Raw genomic sequence first — 15202 nt, 5'->3', positions numbered from 1 at the left:
CTCTGGCACGCGGGTCACGACTCCCTTTTCATCGGCGCCACGCTACGGCGCACTGCTCTCCCCGCCTTCCTCGGAGGGCCGCCGCTCCGGCAAAGGGTTTGTAATTGGGCGTCGGCGAGCAGAGACCCCTCTACCTCCCGACACGTACTCTCTCAGTGACGCTTCTGAAGCTATAACGCGTTTTCAATTCCCTGTATTATTTCACCCTTTGTTCGTGCCCTTATTTTTCGCCCTCCCCGTCGCGTATTCTAAGCGTTTTTTTTTCTTTCTTCCTTGGTTGAATGGGCGCACGCTTCCAACACAAGCGTTCATGCGTGCACTCGTCTGTTTAAACAGGAGTTTAATCTGTGCTGTCTTTCTTTATAAAAAGTGCCTGATACATGTTTTTGCTTTGACCTTACGACGAATTCTTTTCCTCTGGGGACTGAACGACGCCTACATCTTACTCTACTTACGCTCACGAATAAGAGGTAAGGATGCCTAAAAAAACGTGCACAATCTAAGGGTACGCTAGGACCTGGTCCCAATATTTGACAAACTGACAAAAAAAAAAAGAAGAAAAAGAACGAACACGCACATTCTCGCCGTAAACGTGAAGATTTCTACAGTCGCCTGATTTCCGTCGTGCTTTGTCTTGAAACTTTGCAGGGTGCCTTTTTTCCCCTTTGACAAGCAATGGTTTACTAAACAAAGCCATGCTTTCAGACCCGTATTCTGAAAAAGCTGAAATTCAATTCTGCGTTTTTACGTGCCAAAACTACTGTATGATTAGATTAAGAGGAGCACCGTATTAGAGGATTCCGGAATAATTATAATGTTCTCGTTCGTCCGTACTTTGGATGAACGAGAAGCTTTCTGAATTCGTATAGGTGTGCTACACTATTAAATACGAACAACATTTATGAGTGCAGTCGTGATTACCTGTCCACTAAATTACATATTGTTGAAGTGAACATTTTACCTTCGATAAAGATGATACTGACCCATTTGCTGGAGTTTGCATTCCGTGATAGCGCTATAAATGAGTAGGCGCCTGTTAAGCCGACCTCGACACCGGGTTTTTCGGAAGAAAATCACGTCGTGCGTTGCTTTTCTGCCTTAAAGATTAACCATGCAACTTGACAACTATCTCATAGGCTGTTCTAAGGATGAGCATAACATTTTAACGATTTTTTTTTAATTGCAAACATTTTATTTCGCTTTTGCACCACAAAGCGGTTCATCGTAAGTGGGTCTGTATACGTATATATACGAAGCTGAACATGTATAGGGCTTAATTTGGCGCTTTTGTGGTGCTAAATAAAGTCTGCAAACCGTACCAGAGCCTCAAACACATTTTGTCGAAGCAACAGTTTGCCTGTCAGCAGAGGGAAGGATAGAAGGAGAAAAAAAAAAAAAGAGGAGGCACTGATGCTAACCAGAAAAGCGTCTGGTTTGCTGCCCTACATGAGGGGGGGGGGAGGGGGGGAGGGAAGCGTGGAATAAAAAAGAAGCGAAGGAGAGGAAGCCTGTGAATGTGTACACGTGCGCTGAAAATGCCACGTAGTCAAAGCGTTCCCATAGACCCGTCATCCTCAAGAAACATAGAACAGCTTTCATTGCCTTGTGGGCCGACTCACGTTGAGGACGGCGCTCAAGTCGTCCGCGTGGTCAGTGGACAATTAAGCAGTCGTCCCAATGCATTGGAGAGTGATTTTCTTCGTAAGGCGAATCGAGGACAGTGGCGCAACAAGTGGTCGATGGTCTCTTCGCGGCCGAAGACATCGCGTGCTGCACTGTCAGCCATTCTAAGCAGTGTTGAGTAAGCTTTCGTGAAGGCACCTCCTAACCATGGCCTACACAGAAAAGTTTCCTCACATTCGGTGCAGTCCGGGTAGAGGTCTAAGTTGGAGCGAAGGTCACAGCATGCGCAATAGCACGCCTCGTGTTTGTGGCATTTGACTCAGCTGACAAAAGTGTGTGTGCCTGAAGGCGAAGCTTTCGAAATTTGGAATCAAGAGCGGAATCGTAAGGCAGTGGTCTTCTTTGTGTGCTTCTCGGACAGCCTGTGTAATCATCGCCAGTGGTCCCACAATGCCCTGGTAACTAATGCCAAAAAAAAGGAAGAAGAAGAAAATCGTGTCCCTTTTTTCTTTCACGCGATGGTGAAGTTCTCTTGGCCGCCACTCAGCTTCCTGCTTGAGTATCCGCAGCAGTAGTCATCTGTCATCTCTGTTTGTTCCGGCCGTTGCGGAGAGAAAGAGCTAAACGCTCTTGGTTGTGATGTTTGATGTTGGATGATATAAACCTGGGGATCGCGAAGATACCGGTGACGAGGTGTGTGGTGCAGCCCCTTGAATATAGAATAATGTAGTGTTTGGGAGGAGAGGCGTTTAACGGGTACCGTCGTCCACTCTTTTCCCGTGCATCGGAGTTGTGTACTACAGATTTAAGAAATATTTCTGGAATGACCACGCATGTCGGTCGCGGTCTCAGCTGCTGTGCGCTATACGAATACGAGTTGTTGCTGTTTGTGGTGATGCCGTTCGCGAGTTCAGCCGAAATTGTCACTTGGAGGCCGTAGAATGCGCGTGAACTAAGGTTGCTTATTGTCTTTTTCCCTTACACCGTCTAGCTGTCTATCATTAGATGAGTAATAATCTAACTGCTACACTTCTGGAGCTGCCGCCGAACTTCACGGGGGTTTCATTTTATCCTACACCGACTGCACGTTGCACATACCGCTCAGGTCCCAAAAAATTCAAATATTTTTGATATTGCTACGTACAAACCAATAAGGCGAGACGTTAATGAATTTTCTCGCAAGCTGCCGCGAATATTCTGTGCTCAGTATATCTTGGCGACAGGGGCCCGGGCCTGTCGTAATATCCCTAAGCTTCTTCAGAAGAAAGAAAACAAAGAAGCACACAATGTCATTTGATCTGCAAAATCTCGAATGGAAGCTAGGAGTGTTTTTGCATTTGCGGACTATTTATTCGTGCACCGCATAATCTGTTGCTTTAGTAGGCTTTTACTTATTCCTCTGGTTGCGCTTCCCCCGAATTTCTGTTCGGATGACCCATCGCTTAACTATAGGTTTCTGTGTGCGTGTGCGTGCGTGTGTGTGTGTGTGTGTGTGTGTGTGTGTGTGTGTGTGTGTGTGTGCGTGCGTGTGTGTGTGTGTGTGCGTGTGCGTGCGTGTGTGTGTGTGTGTTGTGTGTGTGTGTGCGTGTGCGCGTGCGTGCGTGCAAGAGCGGACCTATCTGCACGCTTGCTTTGTATTGCTTTTGACGCACAACACGGCGCACAGAATGTGTTAAGTCGCGCATAAGTGCTTTCTCAATATGGAAGTCCGCTATTGAAAGCTGCTACTAACTAATGAAACCTTCTTGAAAGTCTGTCAATGCATATCGAACTGTCCTTGCTCCGAGTATGTTGAAATCGGTCTGTTTTGCTATCCGTTTATCTTACGTGAGAGCGTGAAAGTAAAAGCAATTAAATTCACCTACAGCAGCTTTTATTGTAAGTAGAGTTGATACTGTATATTTCTAACACATTTCTAAAATCGCTCGTGCACATTGCGGACTTCCGCTTCCACAGTTTGGTAACTTGAACAACAACTCACAATGTAGAATCGGATAATAAAAGCATTCATAGGGTGTGCCAATCGAAGGATATCTGTGCCCGTACTTGCAGCCTAAGCAGATTGCCATTCCCTGTGTTCCTGAGAGACGTTGCTTACGCCGTTGCAGGACAGAATTACACGTAACACTATTGTATCTCAGCTTGCTTTCTTTGTCTGGTCACTTTATGTCCACATTTTTGACATTCACTTCACTGCTCATCCGTTCAAAAGTGCTGGCGCTAAATGCTCGTCATTGTGTGTATGCGTGTGCGTGCGTTATTTGTTCATTTCGTCGCGTGATCTACGTATGTATTCAGTAGACAATCAAACGTCGTGTAAAGGCCGTGATGAAAGTTTCTAACATTTCAAATAAATAAATAAATAAATAAATAAATAAATAAATAAATAAATAAATAAATAAATAAATAAATAAATAAATAAATAAATAAATAAATAAATAAATAAATAATGCATTTCTTAAGAGAACTGACAGTCGGGTTAGATGGTTTTGATTAATCTTAAAACCGCTTTTTCAGCATCTAGCAGGTGAACAGAAAGACCCTCAACTTAGCCCGCAGCTATGCCAAATGTTCCCAAGCTTGAGCACAAGTTGAAGAATGTCACGTTCCGCTAGTGTGAAGGTTGTTTTCGCAGCTTCTAATAAGGTATATAGAAAGCACTTACACACGTGGGAAGCATAAGATTGGAGGTGACTCTAAATAGAAAGCAAAGTGCGCTCTCAAATACAGAAGCCCGTTCATTCTTTGCGCCACAAATGTAATCTATCAGGTACCTCTGTCCTGCGGCAGAATATGCCTGTATCGAGCAAACTGGAAGATGCGCGAACGTCAGATTGCGTGAAAGCCTGAGCAAAACAAAAAATTAGGAATGATTCTCAAACCTTGTGTATAGCGCACTGCACGAAGCATCAATGCGGGTGAATGTTTAGCAACACAGCAATGTTAGACAGGCACAGCGACATGCACAAAAGAATAACTTTTTAGAAGCATACCACATTGGCCGAAACAGTGCGCATTGTATCAGTCAGCCTTCTATGTTATTAACGACAAGGAGCTCGCATTCTTCAGAAGAACACATAAACGTTAAACAGATTGTTTTGCATTTCGTGTTTTTTTTTCGGTCTCTTTCTTGATGCAAATGCGCATTTTCTAAGGGTTCGCGCCTTGTGTAGTAAACATTCAGTTGAGAGTCAGCGTTTCCCATGTGTGCTTCTGTGACGTCCGCGTCGCTTGTTGGACTGAAAAAGCTGTTTGAAGACGAAATGTATTTCATGGCACATATTTGGTACGGATTTCTCGAAATTGGTGCTTACTTTAGTATACTTACTGAAGAGGCAATTCTTGAACTCGTCCGAGCTCCGATACTGGAAGAGCAAGGTTTCATAAATTTAGCATTGAAAACGGTAATTTCCTACGGTCTAGTTAGTGAAATGTACATGGTGCTTTGGTTTGCAAGTAATGTCCGTTTCTTCAAGTAATGCATGCTAAAGAGGCGAAACCAAGCTACCATGTCACATGCAAACAAAAAAGAAAAAAAAAAGGAGCAGTGCTCTTAATACAGAATAAGATAAGCATGCGGTATCTTTTCAGTGCAGGGAACACCACTGAATTGCTGACAATTTCTGTACACTGCAGCAGATACCACAGCCAGGTTGAGACCTCTTGACCAAATTAGTGTACTTGGCACATTATCAGCCACGCGGAGAGCCTGAGCTCCTCGCGGCTTTCCACCCACTCCCCTCACTCTCTCTATCTTATCTTTATATTCCCTTTTTCCCCTCCCCTAGAGGAGGGTAGGCAGCCAGACGCTAACCAGACGTTACCATCCCTGCCTTCACTCTTTATTTCCTCCTCCTCCTCCTCCTCCTCCTCCTCCTCCTCCTCCTCCTTATCAGTCATTCCATGCCGAATGCGCCGGTTCTGGTGAGTAGGAGGAAATAGAGAAATAAAGAAAGCCAGGGAGGTTAACCAGACGCACGTTGCTACCATGCACTGGGGAAGAATGGATAATGGGGTGAAAAGAGAAAAAGAAGAGAAGAGAGAGACAGCGATATAGTCGCAGCCGCACTTGAAGGTGCGCACCAAGTCTATAAGGTAAGTGGTCGCAGAGACCTGTCTATATGAAGCACTGCAGCAACACCCTCGTTGCTTGCTATACCCTATACCGCGGAAAGATAAGGGGAGGGGAAAAAGAGGAAGAAAAAAGGGTCAGCGAGGGAAGCACGCATTGGCGAATACGTGGTCGCTGAAGCTAAGGAGCACGCTGATCAGTTCGTGTTGTGTAGAGAGACCACCCATAGACACCAAGCGCTAATTGCTCCTCGCCTGCTACTGAATGCTGATGGTGTCTGTCTTGAGCGAACACAATTCGGATGACTGTGGCAAGATTAGTTGGAATCTGTTGACTGATGTTGGTGGACATATGGACCCACTGACAGTTCACGCGTATACACGAATGTTTTTGTGAATATGAACCCTATTTTTATTCTTCTCTTATCTGAGGCAGCGCAAGTTACAAGCAGCGGGGCTTCAGCGGAACTGTCGACACTAATCTCGCACTGTGAACCACCGTTCAGGAAGTCAGTATTGTATACAAAGTAAAATTCATAGCAGCAACGTTGACGCGTTAGCTTGCAGCGAATACATCTGTGTAACCAATGTGTTAACGTTCTGAGCACAGATTACACAGTGGTTCCCGAGAAAAAAAAAATCTGCATCACTGATGCTGAGATGTGGCTCTCGCTTGAATATTAAAGCAAGAGCCTGAATATTCAACAGCAAAGAGACTGAAAAGTGAGATGGTAGCAAACTGCAGTTCATACTAGGGTCATTTTACCTCTGCTCCTAAGCTGCTCTCGATAGGTTCGGTTTGAATCGAACGTCTCTGCGATAGCCGCAAAACCCAATTATTTGTCTCCGTCGCTTCCACTATAGCGGACGCTATCGCTCCCTCTCTAGCGACCAGATCGGAGCAAAGGACGCCACGAGAAGTCCGCTGCTCGAAGGCTAAAAAGAAAAGAAAAGAAGAGAAGAAACGCTGGCACGAGCAGCGCGAGCATTCAAGCGTAAGAGCGTCTATCGACTTGATACCCACCGACGGTTGTGTGCGCTGTGTAGCGCAAGCGTCTAACGCAATTTTGCCTGCGGCCCGTTATTAGGAGACACTGCGTGGCTGTAGCTGGTGGCCTCAGCGGGCACCATAGCAGTATACGCGGAAGCAGGCGCATCCGCCCGAAAGTGTTCCGGAGGAGATTAAATTTAATGAGGCGCCTGATCGAAGAGCACGATGGGTTCGCGAAGGGACGTCGCGATTTACGCGTGCAGTAGTACACGCAATGCTGTGCAAGGGCTGATTTCCCAAGATCTCGATAAATATTAAGCCGGTACCTACGACCGTTCAGCTCAGTGAACGCGCATCCCGTGTAACGGCGCCCAGTCGCCCTTCTGCGTACGTGACCTTGGTTTGCTGCCGGGATAGCGGGAAGCGGCGTCGTGCGGAAAATTATGCGGGGCAACGTTTGGGCCGTTTCTCTCGCTGGAACATTTTCAGGGGAGCTGCCATGACCCGCATTTGGTAGCGTCTCCGCTGCGCCCGATTGCTTGCCGATTGCTAGTGCTGCAACTTCATCCGTACACAAACTCGCATAAGGCGACTTATAGTGCGCCCCACTCCATCTGTTCAAGGGCCGGCCACAAGCGTGCGTGCTTTGGCAAGTTATGCCCACGTTATTCGAGACGGCGCTGCGTATTGCTTCGGCAAGAAATTTCCTGGCTCGAACTATATGGCACACTCTTACTGGATTTTGCTTTAACCTCTCTAACTCTCAGAGGTATATACTGAAATCTCCTTTAAAGCTGTAGCGGATATAAAGCATTTGCTGCTTTGATGCGACATTGCTGTGCCACCTCTGGTCCGAGGTGGTATACAGTGGGGCGCCTCTACAACGAACGCCTCCACAACGAAAGGACCTGTATAACGAAGAAATAATTCTGTTCCGGTTCTATTGTATACTGTGCGATGCGCGACCTTTATCAACGAAGTGACCTGCATAACAAACGATTTCAGAATCCGAAGCACTTCGTTACAAATGTCGGCGACTGTATATTCATACGCTTACTCGATCGTTCCTCATAAGAATTGGTGGCACGGGTATGTGCGACTCTGGCGGAAGCGAAGAGACTATTGAGAACCTTTTGGTGCGCCTTTGCACCCGATACGATATCCAGCGTGGACGCAAACGTTCTGGACTCAATGTCGTTTTCGAAACCGAAGATCCTTGCACCATGGCCCTGCGGGTTGCTGGCACGGAAAGCAATTAGGGCGTTTCTGCAGTACGTGTGTCAACAGAGAGATCGCGCAACTAGTGCTCTCTTATTTTTCCTCTCTGGTTTCGTCCCTATATTCCCTCTCTACCTGTGCAGCGTAGCCAACATGACGCGCGTGTAATTAACCGTCCTGCCTTTCCCTTCTTCTCGCTGTGTCTCTCTCCCCATCTTCCTCTTAAGAACAAACGAGGTGAAGTGGCAGGCATGTTTGGGGATAAGGAAAAGGTTGTGCAATGATTTCTAGTCGGATGCCGAAATGCCAGCAATGCTGGTTCCACCAGTCGCTTTCTAAGCGACAGTATTCAGCAGAGTGCACTTTTCGTATACGTTGTGTCGGGTTCTCTCAATGACGTCACATTTGCCAACGCTGTCTCGATCATGGCGCCATGGCGGATCTCATCGTCGGGGCCGAGAGCTTGTTAAGGAAGTAGTTTCAGGTCCGCCCCTTCATTTTATCACTGGCGTTTAGTTATCGCTAAGGATATTGTTACGGTGCGTTTTCACAGGACCATGTACCAAGAGGGACACGAAGAGGAAGTGGTAGAATGTCCACTGGAGCTGTGACCTTTGTGGCAGCCTGTGCGTTTACCACTAACTTTTTCTTATGTAAATAGTTATACATACTCCTCTGTATCAAGCTGCACTTATAACGTTTAGGTACACGAGTAAACTTGCTCATCGTAAACAACGTCAATAACTTACCTCGACTGGCCAGCTTGTAGTATTTGCTATTGCTATTGCTATTGTAGTATTTGCTATAGTAGTATTTTCCTTTGCTATTGCAAAGGAAAAGCGTTTGCTCAGAATTCATTGGATTTAAAGCATGAAATGCTCATGAGCCATGTTAACCACGTTTCCTCATGCTCTGGCAGTCGATAACCGATCCCTTAGACGTAAATTGCCGTTGACTCTCGCCAGTACCACTGATCTGTAGCAGTTTCGTCAAACATCGCTCGTTACCGCTCTTCAGACAACAAATCAAAGCAAAGGAAAGAAAAGGAAAGCAAATCATACTCGCCAACTTCCGACCCAAAGAAAGGCGCTGTGTACCCACTATTTAAGCAACGAGCTCATCATTGCGTGTACTCGTGCGAGTCACTGCTGCTTACGAGGTGAGCAGGACGTTTCTGTCACGAAAGGTGTCCCGCTGATGACGATACAGTGGTGACGATAAAGCGTTCATAGTGGCCACAGGAGAGAGTACAATATATAATAAGAAAAGCTGGCTATGGTGGTGGTAAAAGGAACACTAAGGAGTAACACTAAATCTCATTAGACTGGTAAAGTATTCTTGGAGACTCTACTTCCATTCATTTGGCAGAGGAACGTTGATAACTAACAGAGAGAACTTGAGCCAAAGTTTCCCTTTTCTTATAATTTCGCGTCCCGGACCGCAGTGCTGGTACGCTAGTGCGACGGCAACGCATTTCGTGGTACACTTTCTCGTGTCAGGGTGTTTATTTTTTTTTCTACAGAAAAAAAGGACATCAAAATTTGCTAGGCTCGCAATAAGCAATAGACCAATTCCGAACAGATACTTTCATAATTTATGGCGGCACGTGGAGGTAGTGCGGGAATGTCGTATGGTGGCGTCGTCACCCGTTCTTCTTTTAACGTGAAAGCGTGAAGGGCCCGTGTCGCGGAAAATCCGGCGTAGGTTTCAGTGCCGGTGGAGTCGTCCGTGAACGAAAATTGCCGTGTATATTTAGGTATATTTATATGTCAGGTCTTGCTATATGACATGTGGTATATGCGGGTTATATTGCCACACCATTCTGCCACTAAGCTTGCTCATACCTTGTTCTACATTCTTGCCAAAGTTATTCCTCGGAAATTTGAGAACGACAAGCCACAAACAAATATGATGAAACATGTGGGGATGCGCGACTCTGACGCGTCCCCTGATATGTTTTTTTCCCCGCATGCCTCGTGTCTCCTGTAATCTGGCTTTTCCGCGTAGCTTAGTGCCGGCTTCTGCGAGACGGTCTCTTGAGGCCTACACCGGAATGGACGAACACGATCGTTCGAATGCGCCACCGTTCGCTGACCGTACGTGCAAACGACCAGGCGTTGGTGTGCAGCATGGGGGGAACATATTTGCTTGCTATCCGGTCGCGGTGAGTCGGACTTCGGCGATTTGTCGTGCGCCCATCGGCATGGATAGCAATTCGGCTAGCAAGCATTAGTGTATAAAAGGCACATTAATGCCCTTGCACTACTGTGTTGTCGTTCCTTTATCCCAAGAGCACAGGTGAGAACCCCACAAACAAAACACCGACGGCGCATGCCCTTTATGTTAAATCTTGTCAGACTTAAAATATACAAGCGCGATACAATAATATAAACATGAAAATACTGCGTTTTTTTTTTTTTTGGCGCGGCTGTGCACTACCTCCGGAATCGGCCCACGCAAGAGGTCACGTTTCTACCAGAAAGATCGCCATCGTGCAAAGCGTTCGCCGCCAGCGTTTCCGCGTAAACATTATACGGTTACGTGAGCTACAGTTGCCTGGAAGCGTGAGAAGCGGTCAGGGATCTCTGAATGCTATCGCGTTCCACTTATAAAGATGAGCTTAAGCGTCCTCCAATTTTTAATGACTCTTTTCTGACATACCAAACGTTCGCTATAGCACTCTCATCGTTGTTATTGCAGAAACGCAGTGTAAAATCAAATGAGTACGACTCTTCTGTCGCTGGCGTGACGGAAGCGTGCCCGTCTCCCACACACCCTTTTCTTGCCCCTTGATGAGTACTTCTAACTCCCCGGACGTCACGTCCTCGACGAAAAACACCCCGGGGACAGCACTCGTCCGCCGGTAACCTTGCGCACCGAAGGTGTTGCAAAAGGTGGGCGCGATTAGACAGTTTTAGAATAGCGTTTCTCGCCTTACGTACATTAAGCGTAATCACCTTTGCGGGACGTTATGGTGCGCGTCCTTTCAAGACATTTAGTTTACCGTACGGGAATGCAAACGTAAGGAAGACGTTATAAAACAGGGCGCCGTCTGGTGCCTCGTGCCAAACGTATCCAAGCCAACACAATCCATTAGCAGCCATACTGTTGTTGCTATGCCGACGCATCTCGTTAGGCGTACGGACGCCGGAATCGCCGAGCGATCTCAGAAATTGGACGGCGCTATGCGCTGATAACTAGCGTTTCAGGTGAGTTCAGAGAAAGCGAAAACCCATTTCAATAGTTAATGACGATCAACGGGAGTAAGACCGCAGCCATCACGAGAATTCACGCTTAAGCGGGAGCCATAGGTGCCGCCATGTTCGACAACGCTATTTCATAGCGCACGTAAACATTCTAACGTTAAACTCGCCAAATAACGTACGTTATCATAGCGCACGTAAACCGCAGAAACCCAATAACGTCCCGACCATGCCCATTGAGGACGACGCTATTTTTTTACGTACGTAATGCGTTTACGTTCGGTTGCAAACGCTATTATAAAGCGCTCTAATAACGGTCAGAGCATGCGCAGTAATGACAACGCTATTTCTTTACGTACATAATGCGTTTACGTTTGGTTACAAGCGCTAAACTAAAAGTTTCTATTGTTCAACGGCGCGTCGTCCGCACTGAGCCGTACAGCTAATTTGGCTTGGCTGCGGTAGTCGGCTGCGGGCCTTGCGGTATTCGACGCCTCAGTCGGGGCCTCCCTATGAAGAGGGACCAAACTAGATGGACCAATCGGTCACAGCCATCGTATGGCGCAAGAAAGGGTGCATGGGCTGAGCCGCACAGTTCTGAGCAAATTTCTCCCGAGACCCAATATGCGTGGAGAGTTACCACTTGCACGACAAGGAACGCACATGTTGGGGCCATTGCCCGTATTCAAGCTGCGCGCCAAGGGCCTCCCGAGGACGTGCTTTTCCCCTTCGACGTGAGCAGTGGAAAGGCTGAGGCGGCCGTCTTGCGACACGAGAAGAATGCCGCAAGAGGACCATGTCGAAGCGGAGAGAAATGAAATAAGGCCGGCGATGAAAAGGTGTCTGCCGGGCCGGCCGTCGAGTCCTTCTGGCATCACGTGCAATGCCTCCCTCTCTGCCCTCCGGGTGCCTTCATTCGAGAGTGGGGGCACGTCTTTATATGGCAAAGCCGTCCGAGACTGCCTCTCTGTCGCGCCTGGAATCTGCAAAGGCCAGCTGCTTACGCGCGGCTTTCGGCCTTTCGTCCGGCCACCCTGTTCTTTTCTTTTTCCTTTCTTTCTTTCTGCGCTGGCCCCTGCTGGACGACTTCCCGTTGCCCGGGCGCCTTGTTACCGCTCAGGGCGGAAATGCCACCGCATCCGGCCGTGGCGCCTTTGGGTCGTTGCGGTGCTTCCATTTATCTGTTTGTCTTTGCTGCTTCCTTCTCGCTCACTCCGCCACCGCCACCACGTGGATTCCGCGATCGACTGCAAGAATGTGCAGACCCTGGGATGCGGGAACAAAACAACACATCCCACCCCAATTTCGCGCTGTAAATATTATTGAGAGGCTCCCTGACAACGCTTGTTCTTCTCTATTTCTCTTTCAGGCAATGGTGCTCCTGTGCCGATGGCTCCTGTCACTCATCTTGTTGCGAACAGGAAGCAATTTCTTTCATCATCATTGCGGTAATAATATTGGCGGCAAGTCAATTTATAGGCAGCTGGCATTCGTCGACGACACTTCGGACAGTTGGATAGTCGTCAAGATTGTTGCGGTGGAGGAGGCTGACAACGAGGCATATTATATTAGGTTATTTATTTAGTTTGGAGTATTGTCCTTGAAGAGGTCACCGCTAATATTTGAGGGGTGAGGGGGGGTGGAACGGAAATTGGTCGCGGAGTTACGCGCAGGGCGATTTTCTTTCCGTGCGCACTTCCGTCGTCTCAAACAGAAACGGTGCCGGAAAGGTGCGCCACTATTGTCGAGCCTCCCGAAGAACGCCTGTAAATTAGCGTCTCGAACAACCTTGCCCCACATCCGTTTTCTTTTCCACGCTTTGAACTCCCACAACCCCGTATGGACTCGATTCAATTTCTAGCAATATTGGGCATACCTGCTACTCACGGCGCGAAAGAGCAGAACGAGAAATGGAAATCTTGCGTTTTCGTCATTGCATTCCGACAAACACACGACTACACCAATTACATGCGGTCGGGAGGGCTGTGCTATTTCACACCTACGCTTCTCGCATGCACGGCTCGCGCTTTCAAGAGAGCTCCATTGTCGATCGAGATAACTGTAAATTTCTGTCAGCCAAGTGGAGCCTGCGCACAGAGTATACAGACAAAACAAGGTGCATTGTCACATTTAAAATAATCTTCGTGGTTTCAGATAAGAAGAATTATTTTATGCTGAATGGAACTGAGAATTTTTTTTTTCTTATTCTTCAGTGCAAGTCGTCGGAAAAAATAAAATGTATGGGAGAAAAGTTTAAAGAGACTGAATTGTTCTGGACCGGTGACGGATACTCACATGTTCTAGTAGTTCGCAAGAGTCACTAAAAATCTCTAGAAAGAAATTTAAGTAATCGCCACAGTCGAGAAATCAGATGACAGATGGGTAGAATACCCAGATATCGCTTATCTTATACATTAAAAAAATTAAATTATGGGGTTTCATGTGCCAAAACCACTTTCCGATTATGAGGCACGCCGTAGTGGGGGACTCCGGAAATTTCGACCACCTGGGGTTCTTTAACGTGCACCTAAATCTAAGTACACGGGTGTTTTCGCCCCCAATGAAATGCGGCCGCCGTGGCCGGGATTCGATCCCGCGACCTCGTGATCAGCAGCCCAACACCATTGCCACTGAGCAACCACGGCGGGTTTATCTCATACATGTCATCCTAGTAGCCTTATGCTAATTTAGCACTTCCATGCTAGTGCATGCTACCTGGTCGGGCGTGGAGTCTACCTTACCATGCAAGAGTCCAGGCGGAAGCAAGGCTGACATTCCCTGTTTTGTTTGTTCCTTTTGTATGTTAGGTGCAATAACCATGTGCATTATTTATATAATGACCCGATCGCCCCCAGAAGCTCGGCAGAAGCCACGGTTTTCCAGTTCAACATAAGCCGCCGGACAAAACATGCGGCTGTAGTACTAGTACAACTCTTTGTAGCCACCTTCGCGCCATTAGACAAGCGCCACCACAAAATAACTCGTTCGAGTCTTTTTATTTTTTTTCTTCATTTTCAAGAGTCAAGCATAGTTCTGCAATATTTATAGTCAGTCCCGCTGCGCGGACCCCACGCTTATTTGCTATTTAAAATTAGAAAACTTGTGCCAATGCAAACGAAGTCGACCGAATAGTCCCCTTCATCTGCCTTGACAGCCTATAGAGGGTGTGTCAGCCAACTTTAGCCAGAGTTTAAAAATATGCAAATGCAACGTAGCTGGACAGAATAAAGGTAATGTTGTTTGCCGTCGTTTGTAGATACTCAATTATTTTTCCTCATTCCGCCTGGTGGTGGTGATAAACTTTATTGAAAGGGGGAAGGGTAAAGAGGGACGTGGCTGAGGGTTAGGGCTCAAGTAAGGCCCTGGGCCTGCTTGGCCTTTTCAGCCCAGTCCACCAGTTCAAGCTGTCGGTCGACGTCCCCGGAACTGAGCCAGGCTGTCCAGTCAGTCTCGCTGCTGACGGGAGGATGAGAGAACGGGAGCTCATTCCGCCTAATTAGATAATTAGTCCAAATTAATTAATTAACTTCTCAAATATTAGAATTAGATTAAAAGTGTCAATGAGAAAATTGTAGAGCGCCATGAAAAACTCCCGATACAGCTTTCTGTTCAATACGTGCTACATAAAGACTGGCCGTTCGAGGCACTTTGCGGGTATTCGCGGGTTTCTTTCACGCTCGGAAAAACACTTATATATAGCACATATTGGGCAACAGAAAGCTGTATCGGGAGTTTTTCATGTCATCAGAGTATAGTTACAAGTTGACTTACTGAAGTGTCTGAAATAATAAGAATTAATCAGAAATCACCGATTACCGCACACCAAAGCACAGAACGTAGACTTTAGAGACCCGCCACGTGAGCACGACTACAAGGAAATTCCTGAAAACCAGGACGTAGAAAGCGGAAGTAATGACGTCATTAGTGTTGTCACGCACAAGAAGGTGGCACTATATTCAACCGGCTAACTGATGAAAAACTGTTGCCTCCGAGTTAGTTAGGTTCGTGCGTTGCGTTCACCTAAAGTTAACCTAAAGAACGCCAACGCCTGGTGCGAGTGCCACCAAGAGACACCTAAGTGAAAGGTTAGGGTCGC

At 47.0% G+C, this 15202-nt stretch overlaps 1 protein-coding gene across 4 annotated transcripts in view; it reads left to right on the top strand.

Moving 5' to 3' along the window:
* The window catches only part of Pde1c (Phosphodiesterase 1c), an 879030-nt gene that overhangs the window by 339324 nt on the left and 524504 nt on the right, over positions 1–15202 (top strand). The window lies entirely within an intron of this gene.

This window comes from Dermacentor albipictus, chromosome 1, assembly GCF_038994185.2.
Source record: "Dermacentor albipictus isolate Rhodes 1998 colony chromosome 1, USDA_Dalb.pri_finalv2, whole genome shotgun sequence".
NCBI lineage: Eukaryota > Metazoa > Arthropoda > Arachnida > Ixodida > Ixodidae > Dermacentor > Dermacentor albipictus.
Note: the sequence above shows the minus strand (reverse complement) of the source record. Positions and strands in the feature narration are given on the sequence as shown.